Source organism: Lepeophtheirus salmonis, chromosome 1 (assembly GCF_016086655.4).
Source record: "Lepeophtheirus salmonis chromosome 1, UVic_Lsal_1.4, whole genome shotgun sequence".
In the NCBI taxonomy this organism is placed as follows: domain Eukaryota; kingdom Metazoa; phylum Arthropoda; class Copepoda; order Siphonostomatoida; family Caligidae; genus Lepeophtheirus; species Lepeophtheirus salmonis.
Window position 1 is genome coordinate 16375398 of NC_052131.2, and position 17856 is coordinate 16393253.

Consider the following 17856-nt stretch of genomic DNA (forward strand, 5'->3'; position numbering starts at 1 on the left):
AGTTATAAAACGCTTGTTCATATTCCCTGCTTCTTGGATATTCGTGGAAATGTCAGATATTTTTCTTCGATTTAAAAACCCTTTTCGCTCTAGCCCTATCTTTTTATTTAGAATAGGTCCAATCAAACTTGTCATAACTCCTGAAAGTATTCTGTATGTTTCGTTTAGTACAGTCATTGACATCCAAATGTCAAGGTTTAAGCCATCTTCCTTTATGGGGATTAGAGCAATTCGTCCTTTAGTTATAGCTTCTAGTATATAAGCTTTTTTTTATAAAGTTTCCCATTTTATATAAATACTGGACGATTTCTTCTCTGCATGTCGTAAATATCTTTCCCCCAATCCCATCTGGACCAGAGGCCTTATTGTCTTTAAAGGTTTTCCTAATCTATTCAGATAATATCTCAAAAGAGAATGTAGAGGTTGTTTTGCTTTTTCTTTTAATAGGAACTTTAATCCCATCAACTAACTTTGGAAGGTTTTACGAAATGCCTCTGCAATGTCCTTTTGCTTTTCTAAAGTTTTACCCCGACATTTTTTATTTTAGCCTCGCTTCTAACTCGGTGATTTCTGCGATCCGGAGAGAGTTATAAAACACAGAAGTTATATTTCGTTGTTCAAGGTAACTAATGCAGCTTCTAGCAGTACTATGTATTGTCAGTTTAAAGGAATAACTTAACTTTATTACAGAAAAGGAAGAATTAAAATTATTTAATATGTTAGTTTTGATTTTATTTATTCATTTCTCATCATCGATCAACCACAAAGGGAGTTTCCAGGGGGTTGAAGAAGTTTTGAGTACAAAACTAACCACAATCATCATGTGATCGTACAATGGTTCAGAACGATAGAAGGCATACTTAGTATTTTTATAGATAAATTTTGCCACAAGTGCTAAATCAATTTGTGACTTTGATCGCCCTCTTCTCCACGACATACTATAACTGTTGCTAAAATAAGCTGTTAAGTCAATCAAATTGAATTCACATATAAGTTTCTCTGGATATTTTTATTTTAATATGAGCTCCTCACACAATGTAGGTCAACGGTAAAGTCCCCTACAAGTAAAATTTCTAAATTATTACTTTTACAGTTGTTGCCTGGAAGAATGATCGACTCTTTAGTTTAGGACCCTAAGCATTAATTAATTAAAATGTTTCAGAATGAATCTTTTTACATGTTTATGAATTTTAATTATTTTTTGTTAGATACGGTGATGAACATTATATATGGACCGTATGTTTTTTTAATTTACCTTTTTTTGTGTTAAAAAAATAAATACAAAATAATAAAAGCAACACTACTTGAGTTTATAGAAAGGACTTTATATTTTAAATTAGTTTTTGTTCGGATTACTAGTCCAAAAATTATCTACACTATAATATAATTACACATTCTGATTCCTTCTTATACCGACCATTTGAAATGTAGGCTTCGTTCATGAGCGAGTTTTCTTGGCTTGTTTTTGTCAACGAAAATTCCATTTCATCATCAACTTAATCAATGTAACTTTGTGAGTCCAATTATCAATCAAGTGTAACAGCGAAGTAACACTATCAGTTTTTTGCCCACAGTCTTTGGGGAACAAGATTTTATCTCTTTGTCCGGATCTTCTGAGCTTTGAAATCATCAATTATAGTAGCCAACGAACTTTGTTTTCGCCTTGCAAGTAGACCTGTGATGTTCAAAAATGAAACAATTTCCTCATTGCGACGTCTGTCCGAGGAATTCTAATGATTCAATCTCAACCCCTGAAGGAATCAAAGAAGGTTCCTTGGATTTCCCTTTAGGTTTATGTTTACAAAACTACTATAAGACATTGTTTTCAATTTATTTGTCGTTACTTTGTTAGCAACAGGGATTCTAACTTAGGAATCAAGGAAACCCGTTTCCTTGTCGTTATCCTCAAGAAAGTGGGTTATTTGCTCCAAGAAGAACCGTGTTCCTGGGAGCAAAGGAGAAACCCACGACAGCCGATTAAATAATGCCCAAAAAGGAAGAAACAGCACACTCAAAAAACATGCTTCCTTTTCTAATTATTATAATATAATATAATTATCTCTGAATTTTTGTGATAATACAATTAATTTGTTTTCTATTCGGAGCAATATAAGAGTATGTAAAAAAATTTTTTTTTTTTTTTAGTTATTTATTCCCCCTCCTAACTACTAATCCTATCGATTTATTTATTAGAAGATTGGATTGAATTTTAAAAAATGCAAGAAAATTGTAATGCACTAATTTACTGTAGTTAAATTTGGCAACACTATTTTCTTTGTAGCTATGTTATTTTAAACGTAGAAAGTTCTGTTTTTGATATAAGTAGTCAATTTTCTTCCTCGTCCTCCCCCCCCCAAAAAAAATCAAAACAAAGAAAATAATGAAGGATAGCTAGATGGTAAGATGGTATAAAAAAGGTCTGAGCGACGCACTTACTACTTTAAACTTCAGGTATATTGTCTAAGTGAAAAGATTAATATAATACTTCAATAGCTGAAATGATGTAGTTAGCAACTACATCATTTCAGATTTTGTAATTACCATAATAGACGAATAAGGAATGGTCCTAGGATAGACACTGTTTTATTTAGGCCGTGACTGATATTAATGCAGTATTTTTTGTTTCTTTAGAACCATCCCAAACTAAATAACATAAGCCTCACTCCTGCTTTCTCCTCACGCTCTCCAAATATTCATCAACATATATATAAAGCTGTGCTTCGAGTTTCGATAGAGAACTGTTTTGAGATTAGAAAAGGAAAAGCTGTTACCATGCTTGTTCTATCTTCTTTTCTATTCATTATTTTTTAATCACTGTTGTCATAACATATCTCTCTATTAAAGATTATAGTTTGCAGATTACCCGAATGAAATATTGATTATATTTAATGTTATTATTCAAAAAGTTCCCCCTACACCCGGATTGCAATTAATTGAATTTGCATCTATCCATTGTTCCTAGGAATTCCTATCTTTCCATTTCTATAAATTAGCCACCCGTCCTCTAATCTTCTCTTCAACTTCATGGTATGTTCAAGGGATCTCGTTTCTTTGTGCAAAAATCGGTGGATTTCAACTCTTTTAAGTAAAGGATCGTTCATTGTGCAAATGCATCTTTGCATCAAGGTCTTTGATTGTGACTTTTGACCTCGTGAATCATTGGTTGTATATTTAAGAATACATAAATTTTTCCAGATCCTCTATTGAGTCATCGTATACTTCTATAAAAATTAAATAGCTTGCACGCGGAGGCATATTCACAGGCATGCGCAAATTAGAATATATCCCCGTATTTTCTGTGTGTTTTTACCATTACTATTCAAATGGCACACTCATTGATTATAAATGTTAAAGTTGGCATTTCATGTCTCAAAGATAGACCACCTCTGCCATAGTGTATTGTCCGGGTCTTTTTTTTTTTTTTTTTTTTTTTTTTTATGTCCAAACTACTTCTTTTTGTGACATTTCATCTTAAAATTTGAAAATTGACATTATAAGAAAAAAAAAGGAAAAAAATAATTAATGAAAGTGTCCCCTCCTTGAATAGGTGCAAAGATGGACCAAGAAGCCGTGTTATGGTTTAAGGCGTTTCCGTTTCTGCCCATTGGGATTAGGGCATCCATCCCATCTATACCGGAAGCTTCTTTTTTGCCAATGCACCATATTTTGGAATCACCTTACCAATTTCGTTGGCCGATTCCTCTGATGATCCAAAGAATAGGAACCTTCTTAATAAGGTGAGGAGAATGAAGCATATCCCGCCAATAATTATTTATCAGCTTTCAAGCAGAGTCCAGACTTCTCTCGATGTGCTCACAAAGGCGAGTCATGTGTTTATTCAAAATAGACCAATAAAACCAGCTTTGTCTCCTACGTACCTTTGCCCATTCAAAGTATTGTATAAGTCCGACAGGACTTTCATAATAGACTTGGGTCATCGGTGTGACATTGTATCGGTCGACCGTTTGAAGCCTGATTTTGGTGTTCAGGACATTCTCCTTGCTTTTAAAAACTTATTTTAGATCCTCTACCAAGGATTTTATCATTCATTAAAATAAAAATAACTTTAATTTACGCTTTTATTTCAATTTTACCATTTTACGTTTTTATTTGAATGCTCTCATTTATCGATGTTTATTATTTGCATGTTCTCATTTTTTAATGTTTCAAATGATTGGTTTTTTTTTCTTTTAGCTTGGCATATAATCTAGGGCAGCACTGAAGGACCTCTTATAGCTCTTCTTGTTTATACCGTGTGAATATGTCTCATTAAAGTACTCTAATAAAGATCAGTTGAAGTAAGAAAACAAATTTGAGTCGACTCTTCATTTATATCAAAACGAATTTCAAGACAATTTATCTAAGAATTTAATATTTTATTGGAAATTTATTTTTTTTAACCTGAAAAAAAACCCCTGCAATTATCAACAATTCCTCTTTTTTACCCATGATTTATTTGATTTTGAATAAATTTAGAAAATGCCCCAATTAATACAATTTTTTTTTTTTTGAGACGACAGTCACTTTTTTTTGTAACTCAACCCTTATCTAGTCTCCTTGAGCTAAAAAAACCACTTTTGTGCTTTGGGTATAGAATAAGCTCTCATAATATGACCCTCCAAAAATCGGTACCCCCGTCTTAGCCTGACCAAATTCAAAAGAGGTACCCAGACAATGTTTCATCCTCCTAGGCCCGACGGTGTGGGCACCAATAAAAGACAAACACGCACACAAACTCTATACTGTATATCTGCCGATCGACAACCTCTATATCGTATCATTTGACATTTTTAAATTGTCTGATTCTCTGTATTTAACTTCTTTTAAAAATTTTAATTCATATTTAAATAATAATTTTTTATTTTTAAATTGTATCTTTTTAATTTACACATACTTATTTAACTTACTTTCACAAATATACATTGTAATGCTTTAATTAATTTATTTACTAGCAATCTATTGCCACAGGTAAAGGGATTATAATTAGTTTTTGATTTCTCATCCTATAACATATCATCATGTTTGCAACTTTAAGGTAAGAAATGGAAGAGATTTCAATGATAGTATATATATATAATATAAAAATATGGAATGTTGAGCAAAAACACGTCATATTCTACTCTCCAAATACATAGCATAAGGAACTGAATTATTAACATAAATCTTCATTGATACTACCAAATATCTCGATCCCGCCCTGTCCTGGCTCTCGCTCGTATGCCTACTTATGAAATAGTTCTGAAGTTCATATATGTAGTATTACTTTTTTAAATTCATTGTTTTAAATATGACTGAAATTTCAAATAAATACATTTTTTCAGAACATACATACTTCAAGTAAGTTAATTACTTTTACTAAAAACTTTTATTTTCCTTTTAGGGATTGCAAAAAAGTAAGTGTTGAGAAAAAATACTTTTAAGTTGCTTGTAGTTACGATGGTAGCACAATTTAGTAAGGGAATTGTTGTTTATCGAACTCTTCAATGAATTGACTATTTTTAATACTTTTTCTAACGTTATTTTGGATTTTTGCAACATTGCAATTTTTGTTTTTATTAGATTAAATATATAAGTACTATAAGTTTGTATTTGTAACTTTTATTTTAAATTATATGCTTCTGATAGATATTTGTACTTTTTTATCTAAAAATGCACTTATCACAATTTAACATAAATTTGTAGAGATGAGTTCTTTCATAGTGATACAGGGTGTGGAAGAAAAAAGAATTCAGGTGAATTTATTCGCAATTTAATATATTTCTTTAGTAAGATGTTTTGTGTTTTTTTATCACGTGGTTTTATTATAAATAAGCTTCTTTTTTTATGCAGTTTTTGCTTTTAATCGGTCATCAAATGAGTGAACAGGACGCAAAAAGTCGTTGTGTATACAACTGGTTTGACGCACATATAATCCAAAAAGACACTGACAATTAGGGATGCACTTGAAGATTGGTTGGTAGCTATTCTGACTACTAGGGCTAATCCAAGAGTAGACTCAAGATCCTATCTGCTCACCTATATTCACTCACAGAGTAACTTGCTCATCTGATCTCTAGGTCGGTCAGCCAGTTTTTATTTTCACCCTCCCATTATTTGTCGTTTCGTTTTTTTAATATTAATATTGTGTTGATTTTTTCATTCATTAATGTAATTAAATTTATTTAATATTAGTATAATTTAAAAGAAAGAAATTTTTTTCGGCTTTGAAAAAAAAAAAAAAAAAAAAAAGACATCGCTATCACCGTTGAGGTGAATGTGAGGACCGTTTCCAATTTCCAGCATGCCAAGAACATTGGCAAACGGACTTTTCCAAGTAGTGGAGTTCTGCACCAAAAACCTTTGTAGATTTTATTTTGAAGGAAATGTGTCCACCGTATTCCTTCGACTTGAGCCCTCTTGATTAGTTTTAGTGTGGGGCAACATTAAGGGCATCACAAATACAATCTAACACCTAGATGTGGATGGACTAAAGTCCACCATCTCCAAGGTCTGGACCAACTACCCTGAGGACAACATTGTGAAAGCCTGTGCCAGTTTCAAGCACTTTATATTGGTTTAATTGCTTATAACAGAGGTAATATCGAATGAAATGCAGTCATTGGGATTTGGTATAATACTCGTTAGTAAGGTTGTGTCAATCTTATTTATGACTGAAGACTGTAGTCCCCTTCAGTTCCCTCTACGTCTGGTTCAGTTCAGTCCAGTTTGTCAGCCGTAAAAACTGATAAGTGCGGTCCTAGATGGCGTCACTCAACTTTTATTACTTATTTTTTAATCAGTTTTATTGGTAACAGTCAGAAGTACTAATAGTTTTAAGGACAGATCCAATCAACTGATAGGATGGATCCTAATACCAAATAAATTAGGAATAACACAGCAATACTCGTTAGTTTAAAATGTTATCAATGGGGGAAAAAATATTAATGTGAAACGTACATAGATTTAAATCCTTTGGTAAATCTAAAAAACAAAACATTTAGCAAGCTTTCATATTTAGATGTGAAAAAAATCGAGATAATTCATATTAGTACAGAGAGATATAAAATATATTTTGGAAACGATGGGATTTTGAACATCTTTGCATGGCAAGTTATGTAAAAGAATTTTACTTTTACAGCCATCCTGTCAACATCTTGACACATTTTAAATCTTATATTCACATCCGTATATTGGTTTTTAATTTATCCAAAAGCTTTCATGTTTTATTTAATAGAGAGAAAAAACATTAGATTTATGTTTAGCAGAAAAGAAAGAGAGTGTATAATCGTTTACTTTTGATAACGAACAAATAGACAAGAATTACAAGAATGAAAAGAATTGCAACAATGAGACTATATAATGGACTTCTTTATTGATAAATCTGTTTATTTTTCTAAATTATTTCCTCTAACTGCTACTATTACCTCCAACCTGGGCCTATAGGTGCTGTAGCACTTTATAATGAAGGCTTCAAACATGGCCACCCACTGCTACTCAGTGAAGGTCTTGAGATCATTCAAATTTTGTTTAGTTGTAGAACAGTTTGGGGAGGAGACTTATTGTACTTTAACTAAATCAACAATTTCTAGTTTCTCTTGACCGGATTGGCCTTTGTTGCTGTCGAAAGCAGTTGTCAATGTCATTGTACATATGAAACCTTCCCCCAATTTGCGACATACCTTCTCGTAGTCTAATCACTGACTTTGCGAGCTATGGCATACTGCCTCATCAACTTTTATCGTTTATTCACTGAAATAGTTATTACTTCTAAAAACACAACCTAGTATTTTAAAATATTGACCCTAAAGTATTCAAGACTAATTTAAAGTCAAATCCATGTACTCTATAGATTCTTGTAGTAGATTATAAAACTATTTCTTCTTTAGGATATATAAAATCTTTCAGAATGAATCTTTTTACAAGTTTGTGAATTTAATTTTTTTTTTTTTGTTAGATACGGTGTTGAACATTCCTTTCCATATGTACCTTATGTATTTTCTAATATAACTTTTTTTTTGTATAAAGAAATAAATACAAAATAATAAAAGCAACTCTACTTGAGTTTATAGAAAGGACTTTATATTTTAAATTAGTTTTTGTTCGGATTACTATTCCAAAAAATTATCAACACTATAATATAATTACTTGTATAAATTGCCTAATATAAAAATAAAGGGCAGGTAGCAGAATGGCAATCAGGCTGTAGAAGTAGTAAAAGGTAGGGTGGTGTGGTTTCATTCTAAAGTCAAAATTCGAACCTTTTCTCGAAAATACATTCATTTGTTATGATGCATTGGAGTAGTGAGGAACGTGCGTTTCCCCTCAAAACTAAATATTGCAAAAAAACATATTATTTTGTAAAATTTAGCTCATTGCAAAATAAATTCCATAGTTTTTATTTGTACATTTTATGAAAATCTTTTAATTACTACAATTTTTAAAATACAAAAATTGGATGTTTTCTCTTCATTTTCATAATTTGAAATTTGAAAAAATATTTGAACCCAAATAACTCCTTATGCTAGAAAGATTAGATCAGTATTAATAGATTGAATGCTATTCAAAAATTCTAAATGAGAGTATTTTGTCCAAATTTGATAATTGAAACTGGATTTATTCCGGAAACCCCAACATTTTTTGATATTTTTGCAAAATCGACAATATTTAATTATATGATCAAGTAATTATCCACAATTATAAAAAAAATATGTTTCCAATTAAATTTTGCATCTTTTTTTATAATTAGTATCCCTTTAAAACCTCTAATTAAAGACTAATATAAATAGAAACAAAAAAAAATAAAAATATTATTTCATATTAAAATACCCAAGTTCGATTTATTCAGCAATGGGGTATGTCTGTATGATTTTCAAAACTTCAAAAAACAAAGCTTTAAAAATGTACAATTCTTATGAAGCAAAGGTAAAATTTCTATTTTTATTGTCGTTTGTAAAAAAAAGGTTATATTGTTGCACCTTGTATACAATACAAAAGAGGGTAGTGACGCCATTGATTAGTTATTCAAACCTATAATATTTGATATTGTAGACAGCGGGGTTAGTTTACGTGAAATTTACTTGTTTGCATATTACTCACCCTGTAAAAGTGATATTAAGATATAATTATTTTTTCTAACTTACAAGCAATATGTAGCTGTAATATCAATAAATTTAGTAAATAATAGTATTAATCAGTTAAATTGAAACATCATTTAATTTAAATAAAAGGTATATTTCAAATAATCTATTAAAGTAAATTATTACAATTTATGATCAATTTATTTAACTTAACATTATGAAAGTTATGTCACACATTGGTACGTAAGGTTAAAAATTATGCCTTGTTACTGCAAAACTTATATAACCCTCAAGTAAAACTTCTTCACGACACTGTTTCGTCTTGAATATGAGCAAACGTGTGCCACCCATCTTACACATAGCTTTCTCATATAATATACGATGTACTGCACTTATTTTTAAGTTTTCATTTAATTGGTCAGATAAACTTACACTGAATCAGTAAAAGTAAATATTAAAGTATCCATCTGACCTAGGAATTTTTTTTTAAAGTCAATATACATTAAATGTATTTCCTTCTCTAGGAATGACCGAGACTCGAACTTGTACTTATTGAGTTCAAGATAATAACTTGTTCCGAGCGTGTTGTTCATTGAGCTAAACCGTTCCATGCTCTTTTTGAAATGTCTACAATTTCTACTAGTTCGTGCATCTTTGATGAACGATCCACTAGTTCTGTTTTGTGGATTTTTGTTTTTTTTTGTTTGTTTTTTTGTGTATTTTTCTAACTATTACATTTACTAAAATTAATAATTAAATTAAATGCCTGGAGGAATTTCATTACAACAGTATAAATAAACAGTTCATTTCAAAAATTACGTCTCCAGAGTTGACATTAATATTGAAAAAATGGACAGAAATTCTAAGAAAACGTTCAAAATTATAATAAAAATTACAACAATGCCAAATTCCACAGCTATTACATATTCGAAGGACAGTGATGCTTACAAAAAAAATTCAAAATATACTTTTAATTTTTCGGGTGACGTTCTGATTAAGAGGTATGCACCTCACTATGTCAGAGGCCAAGTCCCATAACTCTCCATAGACTCTCGGTATTTTGATACTAAAAGCAGCGTATCTTGGTCTTTAGTTATTGTTGTCCAGATTGCCTATACTTTTTTTTAATTTTTAGAATGAGAGTTAAAATGCCTTCACTATAAATTTGGGTAGACGTCTAAGATTCTAAATTTCAATGAGCAACGCTTCAGGATGGGCCCAATTCATCAACGTATTTTTTATAAAATTCAAAGGGCAAGTCAGACAATCCAGGTGATATGATTTATTTTTTATATTTTTTATCTAATAAATCCTCTCATTTTCAGAAATTGGGGTGTCCAAGCCCGAGGTGTCTCCCCGATTTACTTCGGGGAGAGCATCATGGTCCAAGTCGACTTCAGTGAGCATTTTCCCATCTATTCTCCATCCTAGACAGAAATGGCATACACTCTGCTGTACATTGTCTCTACATTTGAATGGTTCCGAGTAATTATTTTATTTTCTCTCAATGTACATAAATGATTTTTAATAATAGAACCAATTTTCTAATCTAAATACAGATATTTTTCTTGAGCTCTGTACATTTTTTCCCAAGGCAAAAAATATTAGTTGCAATTACTTATCTATCTTAATAATGCATTGTTTAGTGTTTATTTGTATATTTAGCAAATTTTAATCGAAGTTTAGCAAATTTAATTACCTTTTTATATGAAAGTCGTTCTTTTTTTTTTTTTTTTTTTTGTACACGTGTACAACTTTATTTACGATCTATTTTATCTGATAAATAGAATATAAAAAAAGCCAAACTCAAAAAACTCAGTTCTTATTAGGCAACCCTATACAGCAAGTAAATTGAGGATATATTTTGCAATACTTCGTCAATGACAGCTCATAAGTCTTCTATGTTTTTTTTATCAATTAGGCATCTCTCCAACAGTTTCATTTCCCCGCTTTTCTTAACACCTAATTTGATAATTTCTCTCCTGGTATAGTCTAACGCTAATTTAAGAGTATTCGAAGGGATTCTAATTGATCCTGATTCCAATTTGGAGCAGATATATGTGATTATGGCAGCAACTCTTTTTTCCGTATCTTTATCTTCTAGTAGATATTCAAGGTTTAATAAAATTGGGGAATGGTCAAAGGAAATTTTAGGAAGTATAGAGTATCTTCTAACAATGCATCACAAATCCTCTGAGACAATAAATCTGTCTAGTGTGACTGATTTTATCAATTTATCATTCGACTTCACTTCAAAAGTGTACTGTGGTACTTTGTTCAAGTGATTAGCAACATCCAACATTCCTAATGTTGCAATCAGTTCCCTTATTTTGTTTACAGCGCCACGATTATTTTCATTTTTATAATTTTTTGTGTCCTTAAAATAGTTGTTCACAGCGTTGAAGTTATTATAATAATTGACATCCGCTCAGGCAAGTCATAAAGATATTTATTGGCAATGTCTTGGAAAAATAAAGGATCGTCCACATTTGGACCATAAAGAGCCACTTTTCTTATGAGGTATCTTTCTCTTCTTATCCTTATCCTATTGTACAATATTATATTCGATACCTTTTATAATTAATAATCTTACACCCCTTAATGGATGTTTTTCTCTCAAAGTAGTGTAGGAGAAAATTGCATTGTATATGTTATTAATAAAAAAACAAGTTGCTGTTTTCCTTGAGTCTTGCGTCAACTATTACCACTATGTCTGCGTCAACGTAAGATTCTACATATTTCTATATTTTTCTTCTTCTCTCATAACAGGTTGTAGAATTAATATTTAGGGATAAAATGTACAAAGTTGATATATATTTTAAACTTATGAAATTCAACTATTCTTTGTGAGAAGGTTCCTCTTCAAGGTGGGGGTGATTGTTCTTTTCTTTGATTCCTCTTTTGGGCTCTCCAAAGTTGTTTTTTTTTTTGTTTTTTTTTGATAAGATTTTGTCTTATCTTCTACTGGTCTTCTTCTCAATACTTTTTCCGATCCTCTCTCATTGGAAGTTCATTTTGATTTAATTTGTTCTTATTAGGCTCTCAACTTTTGGATTCATCTATTACCGCTGTTAGTTGATCGACTACCTTTGTATTTGTGTTTTGACTTAAAATATGATTCTCCATGTTTTGTTGGTCATCCAAATTGCAGCCCTCTTCCTTTAGTTCTTGTTGGCGTATCTCTCTCTATGTTATCAGTCTCTCTATTCTACTCCCCCAATCCTCAGCGGTAGCCCCAATTCTATCCTAAAATATTTTCAAAATTTGTATAAGAGTTTTACATTGTTACTTGGCACTTTGATTTAATATGCCCTGGCTTAAGACACCTAAAGCATTGCACTAGCTGCATATCAGAGTGATTAATTCGACTTCCCCCCTAAGGGGTAGAAAGGTTGACAATCTTCCTTTGGGTTTCAACTTTATTCGCAGTTTACCGGACATTATTTTAATTAAAACTCTTGAACATTCAATATTGACATCCCTTTCAGGTGTCACATTATGTGGCAAGTCCTCTATATCCTAGATTATTTTGGTAAATTCCACCATGATCTGTCTATCTCTAATGAAGTAAACTTAAATCTAACATCATGTATAACGTAGGAACCCTTTCCAGTACTCAGCCTAAGATATGTTAACAAATCTTCAGATTCCGACAAAACTGTGGAACAAGATGGTGAATTAAATATCAGAAGTAGATTTGGATGAGATTATTTTTCCTTTGATATCAAATTTCAATACAATAAGGCACTAAGACACCGTTAAATTAATTTTTCCCGAGAATAGAAAAATAATAAACACTCTCCGTAGCAATACATAAAAGCCAAAAAAACAGAGTCATTCCTTTATATTTCCGTTTCATTTCTTGGTTTCATTTCATTTTCGAGATTGGAAATTACGACTATCTTTTTTATCCACTCAAGCATCGACGATCCCCGTGATATAAACTGGAAACAGAGCCAAAATGTTCTATATAGATTTAATATGTGTCACTATAAAGTGGATTTTTTTTTTTTTTTTTTTTTTTTTTTTTAAATAGCCAAAAATATGTTGTGAAATGTGTGATTATATATTTTTCCACACCCTACTAATAACATATTTAGAGATTTTTTTTGTAAGAATGCGAGGAGAAGGCGGCCCAAGACATAAGGTTCACTTGAATTAATACCTTTCATAATATCAGCTGCCTGTTTAATGATTTAGATTTTTTTCATTAAGATATATTCCAAATATATTTTTTGTTGAGATTAAATTTTCAGTGTGATGAACTTGTCTTAGAATGAGCTTGCATTGGGATGAATTTGTTGGAGGGTGAAAAAAGGGAGGTGAACTTTACGTACACGCAGTAATATATCAGGATAACCTCTTATTTATAAAAGACTTGTATTCACTAATAAAAGCAAACGTAAACTATTTGCAAATGCCCTTGAATATACATCATTTTAAGACCTCTTTTTACTTAAGGCTTGCTCAACAAAATCAGAATACTTTCAAAATAAATAGATTTGTTTAAAACAAAAGTTAAATGCTTTTATCAGGGAACAATAATAAAATGTTGAAGTACTTTAGAAATACTACAGTCACAGATAGTTTTCAATATTTTTCTCTTTTGGTAATATTTGCACATAATTTTTTTTCTCAAAAAATGTACGCATAGCTACCAAATAATCACTACATGACGCGAAAAGAAGGGTTATTTCTAAGCACCAATTCATAAATAAATACTGGATAAATGTCTTACTTAATGCTGGTGATTGTAAAGTAAAAAAAACTCCTGAGTAATCTCAAAAGTAACAAATTATTATTTCAATTCTTTATAATAAATTTTTTAAGCGCTGTTCCTCTTTGAATGGATTTTTAATTCACTATTCACCGGACTAAAAGCAACTAATAAAATAATTTTTTCGTATGCTCGTAAATATATGTTCTACACATAAGAGTATATTTTTCTCTTTCTTTTCTTGACGTTTCTCTTTCAAGAGAAATCAACTCTCTTGGAGACATATAGTAAAGAGAAATAATATTTAATATCAACGTTTTCCCAGGTAAGATAGCTCCCATCGTAGGTAAAATATGTGTTATGAAATCTGATTGAATTATCTAACGGGCAAAAAGCTAATTAATTTATCTTCTACGTAAGTAAAGAAAAACATAAGAATGTTAATTAGTTAAACAAGGCTCTCAAATTTCAAAATAAGGTTCATACAATGAAAAATCTTCGTGGAATTATTTTTCTCAAACTTTGCTTTCTGCGGGTTTTTTTTCTTTTAATGGAAAGATCACATTGGAATATTTTTACATCTTTCGACCTTTCCTTCAAAAAAAGAAGTAAAAAGGCCCAAAATTATATGATTTATTCCAAAAGTTTGTGCGTAGATAATTTGCCAAAAGCAATTTTGGCAAAAAATTAAATTTATGTATGTTTCTTTATGATTTATGGAACATTACTTTCAGTCCTACTCTACCATCTAATGAAACACAATAACTATCCAACATTATTCTACAAATAAGCACTTCTTAAGCCGTATATTTTATGGATCTCAAATATGGCTCTCGCAAAATAAAGAGTCACGATTCATTTTCTATCATAGGTGCATAATCAATGTTAATTGTTAGTCAAACTTGTGACAAAGATTATATATGGTCGGAGTAAGAAGTAATTAAATTTTGAGACATAACTTTTGGACATATTAAGTACTCCAATTGGTGTCATTATACTAGACTAATAATATACTTTTGGCAAAAAATTCAATTTAAGAAAAATGACCATAGGCGGAAGTTTTCCCTCTACCGAGTGCCCATTCTATTTTGGAATATAAAATCGTCTTAACCCTGTTCTAACATTATTAATGAACTTCTGGAATGGTTTTTTCAATTTTTATGTAATACAAATAATTAACATTGCCTGGCTGGATATATAAATTAATAGTGATGAAAATCGTGTGTAGTTTTTAGCTTGCCTTTTTTTTTTTTTTTTTTGAATTGGTAATCTGAAGAATGAATTTTCTTTTCCTCAGCTGTTGACATTATTATTCAACTCTTAAGTAGTGAAGCTTTTTTTAAATGTATAGAGGTTTAATCTGCAATAAGTCGAGAACAACTGAAACGTTGCGAAATGTTTTTTTTTAAATAAAAGTGTAGTACTGTAATATTAGTAAATGATCATAAAATATTAATAAAAATAATTATAAATGTAAATTTTATTAAGGTATTAATTTGAATATTCCATATAAAATGAGTTTCTTTTGTTAAAAAGTATTTGTTTTTGTAAGTACAATGATGTTATGTGGACTTTTTGAAAAAATAAGATTTGCAGATCTATACATACATAATATGTCAAAAATATTATATACGTTATCCCTCAAAAATAGGAAATCCAAAAGGCTGGAGGAAGGTCGCATATAAGAATTGAGAGGCTAACCCTCTCCCAACGTCAAAAACAACTTCGTCTTCAGCGATGTCAACAACTCTTGGATGTTCTGAAGCACAACAGCAACCAGATAATATTTTTCCCGGAGGAAAGTATCTTACCTTTGACCCTGTCTAAAACAAGCAAAATAATCTGGTGTATGCTTTGTCAAGGCCGACAACAGCATCACGACAGTCACCAAGATCAAATATCCGGTCTTTGTGATGATGTTGGGAGCTGTAGCATCAGCCGAATATTTGATGGGGTTGAAGGAAAATGTGATCACATATATCACCAAGACCATGAAGAAGTCCTACAACGTATTTCAACCGAACAGGGCTCCTACCCTTACTGCTAATATTGGCAAGAGTGGATGGGTAGCAACATGAACTTCTGGTACAAGAAACTTTATCCCTCCCCCAAGAGCCCATATCTGAACCCACTGGATTACTCCATTTGGTGGCAAATTCAGAAGTATCTCAAGCTTCTCTATGCAATCCAATAGAATTTTTGCCCTTTTAATATGTTGCTTCTCCGATTTGGCCTCATCTGCATACATATCAATTATTTTCCTGCTGGATCCTAGTTGAATACCAAATCCGCCATATTTCCTTTTGATAACATTACTGAATGCTTCAATTGCCGCAACGACATGTAAAAGAGACACCGGGCATCCCTGTCATTAACTTTTTTTCAATTCAATTGATTTACTCTCTAACCCATCTATAGATATTGTTGAAGCTCCATTAAAAAGAAGAGCCATAATCGGATTATAAAATTTATTAGGCGATATTTTCTTAGCAGTCTTCATTACAAAAACGTACCTGATAGAATCAAAAGCTTTTGATAATCAATAGATTTAACTACACCGTATGTTTGAACTCTGTTTACCGATTCTAGTGCTGCTTGAATGTTCCAAGCAACATCAGTGATTCTCCTCCCACTAAGAAAATCGTTTTGCTCAGAACCGCACTTCATGTTTAAAATTGGCTCAATTTGCTGCCCTAAAACTTCATTAAGCACCATTATGGCCCTCCAATGACTGAAGTCCGTTACGTTGACTTTTTTTGGGAGAAGAGAAATTCTTCCTTTAGCCAACACTTATGGAAGACGGCCGTGTTTCTCGATAGATTTACCAATACACGTTAAATAAAGCACAATTTCCTTTTTTGCCACGAAATAAACTTTTTCAATTATTCCATCAGGTCCACAAGCGTATCAGGTTAAAATTTCTTATTTCTTAAATTTTCAATAAAGTCTTCTGAAAATATTGCCGCCTTGTGTCTCCTTGCATGGGGGAAGTTTTTTCTATCCCCTCCTACAATATTTTGAAAGCACATAAGAATATAGTTCAAGATATTCTCTTGTCTTACCAGTATTTTTTCATCCACTAATATTAACTTAATCCCTGTTGTTGGAGGACCAAATTTTCTTCCCAGATTTTTAAGCCAAAGGAAAGTCCAACACCATGATGTGGATCAAGCTGCATTTGAAGATCCGCAAGCTATTGACTTGACGCTAAAAGTGGCATCCACAGGAAACGTGCACTTTCAAGAACCTTAGAACGTACCCATAACTCAAGAAAGTGAGGAAACTGAGGAAAAGGTGATACATTAGGATCAAAATTGTGAACCCTGTGTTGATGAGTCTAAGCAGCACAAAACAATTAGCTACACGGAGGAAATTGTAAATGTATGTCTTGAAGCTGGCACTAATGAAAATAGTTGTAAAGATACATACTCGAAAGGCCAAGAGACCAAGGAGACTGGCACTGTCAGAGAAACTGCTACTGGGCACCACAGAATGCCAGATGACCCAGAAGAAGACCTTCTAAATCAAGCAGCAGGTGTGAAAGACTCTGGAAAAAATTCAAATATTTATTCAAAAGTCCTAATGGAGAAAAGCATTCTCAAATAGATATGTTCTTCTATTTGGCTCCCAAACCCCTATTATTGGATAACCCAAACAAAAAATTATTAGCTCGAATACACTCAACACTTCAAAGCAGCTAACTCTGAATTAAAACACAAAAAATCTCAAATAGCCTTAATAACAGAGCCATACGCCAGTAACAGCTCAATAAAAAGCCTCGATTTAAGTGGGTATACTACCCATTGCAAATGTAGGAGTTCGACTTGTATAGATGAGATTAATTATTCATCATAGTACCTTGTATTCCTTTTCTTGTTTTTTCCTTTTTATTTTCGAATTTCAAATATTTAAGTCTTAACATTGGTAACCCCGACGTGCCTCCTAAAAAATCTCATTCTGATGGTCAAGACCATGCAGACAATGTCCCTCAGATCGAACAAAAGTACGCGGCAGAATAGGCCAGCAACCTAACTCTCCCGTAGCAATCCCTCCTGAACACCAAGACAATTCTGTACTTTTGTA

General features: G+C 31.6%; 1 protein-coding gene across 1 annotated transcript in view; it reads right to left on the minus strand.

Moving 5' to 3' along the window:
• Positions 1-13947, minus strand: part of LOC121132118 (GTP-binding protein Di-Ras2) — a 225033-nt gene extending 211086 nt beyond the window's left edge. Inside the window, exon 1 of the mRNA XM_071888394.1 lies at positions 13795-13947. The gene's annotated coding sequence lies outside the window, so the exon portion shown is untranslated. The remainder of the gene's footprint in view (positions 1-13794) is intronic.
• Positions 13948-17856: the final 3909 nt, after the last annotated feature.